The sequence below is a fragment of the Diuraphis noxia genome, unplaced genomic scaffold, assembly GCF_037042655.1.
Source record: "Diuraphis noxia isolate RWA-SAM2 unplaced genomic scaffold, SU_Dnox_SAM2 contig0001, whole genome shotgun sequence".
In the NCBI taxonomy this organism is placed as follows: domain Eukaryota; kingdom Metazoa; phylum Arthropoda; class Insecta; order Hemiptera; family Aphididae; genus Diuraphis; species Diuraphis noxia.
The window spans coordinates 43,358,325-43,366,336 of NW_028301711.1; the positions used below are offsets into that span (position 1 = coordinate 43,358,325).

Sequence of the window (8,012 nt, forward strand, 5' to 3'; positions counted from 1 at the left end):
GGCAACTGCGTTTTAGAATCGCAGAAAAAAAAATGTTTAAAAAAGTTTAGACAATAAAATCGCAAAATCGCATAATATAATCTTTCAGGTTTTTTTTCGATCACCGCTCTCAGTGACACCGAATGTCGAATTATATTATTCCTTCAAACCTACGTTAGTCCCGACCGCAGACGAGGTCAAGAGCAAAAATCGTTTTGACGAGGCTGTCCATTATATTATGTACCTACATCGTACAGGCGCCCTCCTAACACATTATGACGCCGACTTTGCCGTGTATAGCCTTCGACAACTGCAGCAAAACATAACACCTCAAACCGTGTCTGTATAGATAAAATAATAATAGCGCATAAAAACTAGCTACATGGAAAATCATACATTTTTTCACATAGAAAAAAATTGTCAATCATCACGCATACTATGTTATAGGCATTATATAGGTATTAGGTTAAACCCTTGTATAATATATATATATATACTCACTAATATTTTTGTATCTCACGTAGCACTTTCATTATATATAAAGTCTGCGAATAATATTAGTTCGGTAAGTATTTAAAACGCGCAATTAAAATTAGAGGTATTCAATACGAATGTTTACATCATACTATAATATGTATTGTACATTTAAATTTGAGGCGTATGCATACGTATAATAAACAATGGGTAGCAGGTACCCGAATCGAACTCTAATCCGAATACAGGATATTAATTTTTCAGTTAAATCGTAATCTGCGAAAGACGTTAATACGCATCATGCTGTATAGACTATACTACCTAGGTATAGTACCTAGTAGTTAAATGAGACTAATGAAAAACGTTTACTTTGATGATATTGTGTTGGGTGTATGACAAACCTTATATCTATATCGCAGTTAATTATATTTTTACTGTAACATAATATTATTATATGATGATGTATAGCACCGAAAATAAGAAAGTTAAAATATGACTAGACCTATATTATTTCCTAAGGATAATTTACAATAAATATATTATACCTATCAACTTTGGTTGAACACGATTATCATTGAAAACAGGTGATTAAATATTACAGTTTCGAGCACACTGTGGAAAATTCTTCAGGTCATGTGAAAAATATCGATAACCAGCGCATAAATAATATTTACGTGTATATGTAGTGAGTGTGTAAAGGCGCGAGAAGGGAATATTCGCGAGGGTTCTTATATATTATGTTTGCAACTTGCAGCAAGCTCCCTTAATTGAAAATGTTGCACCTCTGTTGGTCCTGCAGCACAATATACATAAATAGGTAGTGCTCGGAGAAAGGGGAACCTTCCACCCCTTGTTTACCAAAAACCTCCCCACCACCCTGGCATGGTTTCAGGAAATAATAAGGCATGCGATGATAACATAAAAATATAAGGTGTTTTTCGCGGAATTTTCAATATTATAGTTTAATACGCACTACACTATCTGCTACAAAAATCATTGAGTGAAATATTATTTTATGAGAATAATTTAATCAGAAGATTGATAAAATGCGATATCTGAAGGTCACATTCTGACCTCATAATATGTGTTCACAATTATTTGAATTTTTACAAAAATGTATGATTGCGTATACTTTGCAAATGCACCTATACTATACTGACAGACAACAGTGTAATGCGTTAAGTCGTCTACAGTAAAAAACATTGTGAATTGTATATCAGCATTTCGAAGTGATTTCCAAACTTCTGTAAGTCATTATTCTATATTTTCCATAGTTATTCTGCAAAAAAAATAAGGTCTTTGGGTGTAATAGCGTTGTAGAAGTCTTAAGTGCAAACATTATTGTGTTCACTGCATATCGTGAATTATCCATGCACTGATATCATTAGGTTACGTAGACATCACTTTGTACTGAACAATAAAACGCATTGTCGTTTTTTAACGTAGGACATAACGACTGCATTATTCTTTACATTGAAGCCATTATCAAACAGAATTTTCAACTAGACAGTCACATATTATAATGTCGGTAATTTTCTTTTCTCTTAAATGACATGCTCAATGTTTATTATTTCATTAAAATTGTCATTGTTTTCTTTGGATTACAAATTTAATAGCTTAAAAAAAATCACGGCGTTACAACTCTATATTATGTATTCGCCTAGATCGAGTATTATCTTCAATTTAAATAATACTTAATATATTGCCTATTTCAACATGATGTATACCTTCTGCGCGTCAACTTAACGTATGTAAATAAAAACAACTGATTTGATATCGCAAATTCATAACGATTACGATAAAATTATTTTATCTAGGCGATCGTTCTGTTACCGAATTATATTTGAGAAAGCGTTTTTATTATTTGTATTTTTTTATTACTCGACAACAATAATATAATTTTGATCGATATCATAATATTATAATGACATTTATAGTGTACGAACAAATAAAAACCAGTAGTCACCTCGTGTAAAAAAAAAAAAACCAAATACATTTTTCAATAAATTTGTATAAAACTACAAGCTACAGAATCAAACAGAATGATCAAATATTCTAATTCGCTGCAAATTGATTTCAGAAACTGCATTTGTAAACATTTAAACTTATTCAGATGCGGATTTATATTCATTATACGTATTTAATTTTATAGCTGAAGATAAAATAATATACAGATGTATTATATACCTATATTTACATTTACAAATATTCTTCATATTCACTCAGGGGCGCCCGCAGAGAGAGACCAGTGGGTGCTATTGCACCCACTGAGTTTTTTTAAAAAACAAAACAATTATTTTATTATATTATAATATATTCAGACAAACCACAACGATATAATTATCCAAGTAATAACTAATAATATTAATCACTTTTTTAGACAATCTTTATTTATTCCCTACTTAGATTCCATAATAATGTCAATTAGTGATAGATTCTCTGATGAAAATTTAAAATCATTTTCATTATTTAATTTACACCCAAAAAAAATGATAAAAATGAATATCGAAGAGTTCAACAGGTAGTTAAATCTATCAATAACTTATATGAACCTCTTCTTGATAATTTTGAAGAAGAAGCAATAATTTGGTATGAAATATGATGGCTAAAAAAACCATGTAATCCAATAATACACAAATAATTGATTTATTAGAAATACTATCCTGCTGTAAATACAGCTTTACAAATAGCCATTACATTACCAGCAACTTCCTGTTCAGTTGAAAGAACCTTTAGGTACCTAACATATTATTATAAATCATATTTTGTATTAATTATTTAATATTGATTATAATTATTATCTATTTTAGTGCTTTCCGTCGTATCAAAACATCGGTAAGATCTACAATGTCCAATATGAGGTTAAGCAGTTTGGCTGTAATTCACATTCACAAACAGGCGCGGATTCAGGGGGGGGGGCTATGGGTGCTCGGGCACCCCCTGTCATCTAGCCACCAACAAAATAAATTTATGTTATAAATTAAATTATTTGTTATTTTTCAAAATAAAAATAATAATAATAATAATATCGGTGCTTTTTGTTATCACCGTCACATACGACAGTAATAACCATTATTGTTAATTGTTTTCGAAGTATACTTGTATGTAACGACACGTGTCGACGGCGGAAAGCACCGATAACAATTATCATGGAAAAAAAGTTAGCACTAATAAATCAAATATTAAATAGTAAGGTGTAACAATTTTTTTTTTTGAGCACCCCCTGTTAAATTTTTCTGGATCCGCGCCTGTTCACAAAAATAGATTTGACGATAAATTATTTTTTGAAAATCTCAAAACTGATGTTATGAATCATTTTGGACTAAATGTCAGACGTTTAACATTACTATTTGATTCATAATTCATATAATATTATTAATAATTTATAATAGCTAGGTACCTATGCATTGTAATTTTATTAGGTATAATTTATATCATTATACATTTTTTACATTAAATTTGTAGTTATGTTTATATAATAATATAAATATATGTAAAATATATAACATGCATTTCAATTTGCACCCACTGAGCTGATTTCCTGCGGGCGCCCCTGTATTCACTACAAAATAATAATTTAGTTATGACAAAAGTTATAAAGATCATTGTTGTTCAATTGTACTTGGTTGCGTTGCATATACAGTTTTTTTGAATATAATATATTATTAATACACGCTGAATTGAAATAAAATATTTTTATCGTTTAACTTATACATTATGTTTAGTTATTGTGATTAATTTTACAAATTATTATTGAATAGTTCGCGGTCGTATACTGTACACGTATTGTTGGAATAATAAAGCATGTATTTACCATCACAAATCCAAAGTGACATTATTAATCATATCATAAATTATTATGTCATCACGTGTACGGTGTACCTATATTAGTATATTAGTAGGTACATTATACGTACGTTCAGTAATATTATTAATGTGATGTACAAATAACTTTATTTATACAAATTAAATTCAAAAACTTAATTAATGCATGATAGTATATTAGTATGACATAATCATAAATAATTTATCCAAAAAAAGCTAAAAAGATCATTTATTAAAACACTTACTTAATCGTCCATTAAAATTTACAATTTGGCATTTCTATTAATTTGTACAATAAAAATATATACGTATGCATGTATTTAAAACTCTTTACCTTTATATATAGGTACCATCACCTAATGCATTTCATTTCATTTTAACTATTTATTATTTTTAATTTGAAGTATTTTGTTCTGGAAAAATGAGGTCACAACATGCTATTTTAATTTTAAATTAACATTTAACCGGAATAATTGTGATTTGAATAAATATTTGAATAAACATATCGTCTGCAATAAATCCAAACCAATTTAAAGTACAAATACTATAATTAAATTATAATTCAACCTATTTAGTAATTTGTTAGCAAACAGTGTTTATGATATGTAAAATAAACATCTATAAAAGTCATCATCAATGTCCAATAACAAAGTTGTATTGTTATAGATGTAATCAAAAGCAGCAGTTGGTTTTATTAAATGATTGGGGTGCAAAGGGTTGTCATTTCACTGAAGTATAAAATATATGAAGGGTGAAATGGATTTTAATTGACTTATTTATAAACTATAATGACTATAGTGTGAATATTTTTAACGTTTATGTATAACCAATATACGAACACTAATAATATTATGTTAATTTGCTCATATAATTAATCAACAGATTGCAGTTTTTCTTTTTTACATTTATTGAGATACAATATTTAATTGTAATCATAGTTATATGATCCTTAAACATTTTAATGGCATTTTAGTAATTTTTACATTCAATTATAAATAAAAGTACATTAATTACGTGTAATCGAAATTATTTTAAATTTAGCTATGTTCTGTGTTCATTTTAAGTATTGAATTTCTAAAATCGTAGATCAAACCAAATAGTAACGGGTCTATCCGAAAATTTTTAGCCCATGATCAATTTGCATGTTAATAAATTATCAAAATATTACAGATCACCCCTCTGATATGTAAATTTATTCTCGATTAAAAATAATAAACTTTGATGATTACGAGTAAATATAGATTACAACTTTAAAGTAATATATTTTCCGATACAAATACCTACATTTTTATCTCGTGTGGTTAGTCTTTTTATTTGTCGCAAAATGTTATACGTAATATATGTATACTAGCTATATAGGTATATATTATAATATAGTAATTAAAATTGTTTTTAACTGACCATTCATTTTTAGAAATGTAATTTTGGATTTAAATTCTGTCCTCAACTCATGGTTATTTTGTGCATACAAATTTATCGTCGTATTTAAAATATTGATTTGAACATTTATGACGATAATGCCTAAATTAATTAGATTTTTATTTTTGGCTTTGGATACAAACATTTATCCCCGAGGTATTTAAATTTATTGTCGTATATAGTATTCTTCGGATTATTTAAACTTTATTAGGAGTGTGTTAAGACCATTGATTTTATGTACGCTACTTTTACTGCGACTTTGACCGTGATATATCTCACAGTTAAAGTTATTTTAAAAACTGCAACTTCCAAACAAAGAAAAAATAAATGTGCAAGAACTTAAATAAAATATATCTATACTCTTTTACAAAGATGCTCTGGCGGTCGTACAGAATATAGTTGAAAACAAAAATTCAACTAAAGTGTATTACGCCGTGTGTATACGTATAGTTTGTTTATTTTGTGAATTTGTAATGTTTTATTTTTCAAACGTTTATCTGCGTAGACTGTAAAATGTAAATACATTTATACAAATTTATACCATATATAAGTACCTAATGCAATTTTGTTACTTTTTTATTCATGTTATGATGCATTTATGATAGGTGCAGGAACACATTACAATATTACATAATTTGTTATGATTCAAGCGTAAGAAACTATATGGTAATAAATGATTATGAAGCGAAATTTCCTCTTAGTCTCGACGAATTATTAACGAAGAGACCCTGTAACCCGAGCAACGGACGTTTCGGAAATTTCGGGTCGGCTGGGGTTTTGCTTAAAGCGATATTATGGTATCACATAATACAGATAGCGGTAACACAAACGCGGTTAATGTTTACCGAGCAAAATATGTGGATGACTTAGCGAGAGCGTAAACATGGGATGGATTAATGGTTTTTACGTCCTTTCGACAAAATTCTTGAAAATCAATACCTTATATCGCGAGGAAACCTATACCTATACTATGGATTTCTTACATACACGTAACTTTATATTATATCATATAATATCATTAATATCCACTAAGAAAATAAGAGTTGAAAATGTGAAATAAAACTTTTTATTTTTACACCAAATTATATACACACATAAATAGTGCGTATAGGACGTGTCCTTATATACAGCGCATATATAAGCCATAAGTGCAGGACACATAAAATTATATTGCGTGTATAAATAAAAAACAGTCATAATAATTGTGATTGCAGAATATAATAATATCGTTAAAAAAAAAAGGTTACTGCTGCGGTAATGGTAGCGATTTACAGTTAAAAACAGTGTCGAAATATATATAGGTACGCGAAGAGTTGTCGCATCCTTGATGAAGTCCATAAAAACGGGAAAATAATGTTTAATAGGCACACGCGTGGTGTAAAGTCGACGTTATTGAAACGAACGAGAAATCGGAAAATATTCGAATTCAAGTTTAGCCGGTCTCCGCCGTCCACTGTCACATACATACATATCATTATCATTATTATTTTACTAGGTATATATAGCATACATTTATAATATAGGTACGCCGATGGTCGATTGCAGTAATTTCGTGCCACGTTGATAGTACGTATAATAGATTATAATATTAAAATACATCACGCGTGCATGTTTTGTGAGGACGAACGGATCTTTTTTAAACAAATAAAAAGTAAATAGTTTCTGATCGGTTATCAATTGTTTGCGCGCAATATTCGGTCCGACGAGTGATGACTATAATAATGTGATGTATCGCGCGGCGGATGTGCTGCATATATTATAATATGAGGATTGTCACGGTGCTAAACAAAAACAACGGATATAGCCGATGTATATATTATTATTATTTTCATACATGATGAAATACCACGCGTGTGTACCTATACGGCGGTGGTACGTATAAAGTTTGTTGTTTGACATTCATATTGTAACGCAAACACGATGTATACGCGATCGTTCTCGTATACGTACCTATATAAATCGTATGATATATATTATATATATATAGACGGACATTTTTATTGGCGAATATATAAAAAGTGACTGAAAGTGGCGGCGGTTCCGTGAAATTTCCTTCGCTAGTCTAATAATAAGACGTATATACCTAACCACGGGGCGATAAATTTTCCGAGATAAGCGAACGCGTACGCCCGCGAAGAGGTTTTTCGCGACCGTTTTCCATAACCTGAGTATTACACGCTGTGCTGCCGCTGCGGCAAAGTGTACCGTGCGTGGTGGTTTTTTCTTTATACATCGATTCCGCCGGACCGTGAGAAACGCGCGTTCTTCTCGCGTGTAAAAATATATACGACCGTCGAAATGAATTATTATTATTA

At 29.7% G+C, this 8,012-nt stretch overlaps 1 pseudogene; it reads left to right on the plus strand.

The window, feature by feature from the left end:
• Nucleotides 1-2,169: 2,169 nt before the first annotated feature.
• On the plus strand, nt 2,170-3,814 carry LOC149060725 (uncharacterized; annotated as a pseudogene).
• Nucleotides 3,815-8,012: the final 4,198 nt, after the last annotated feature.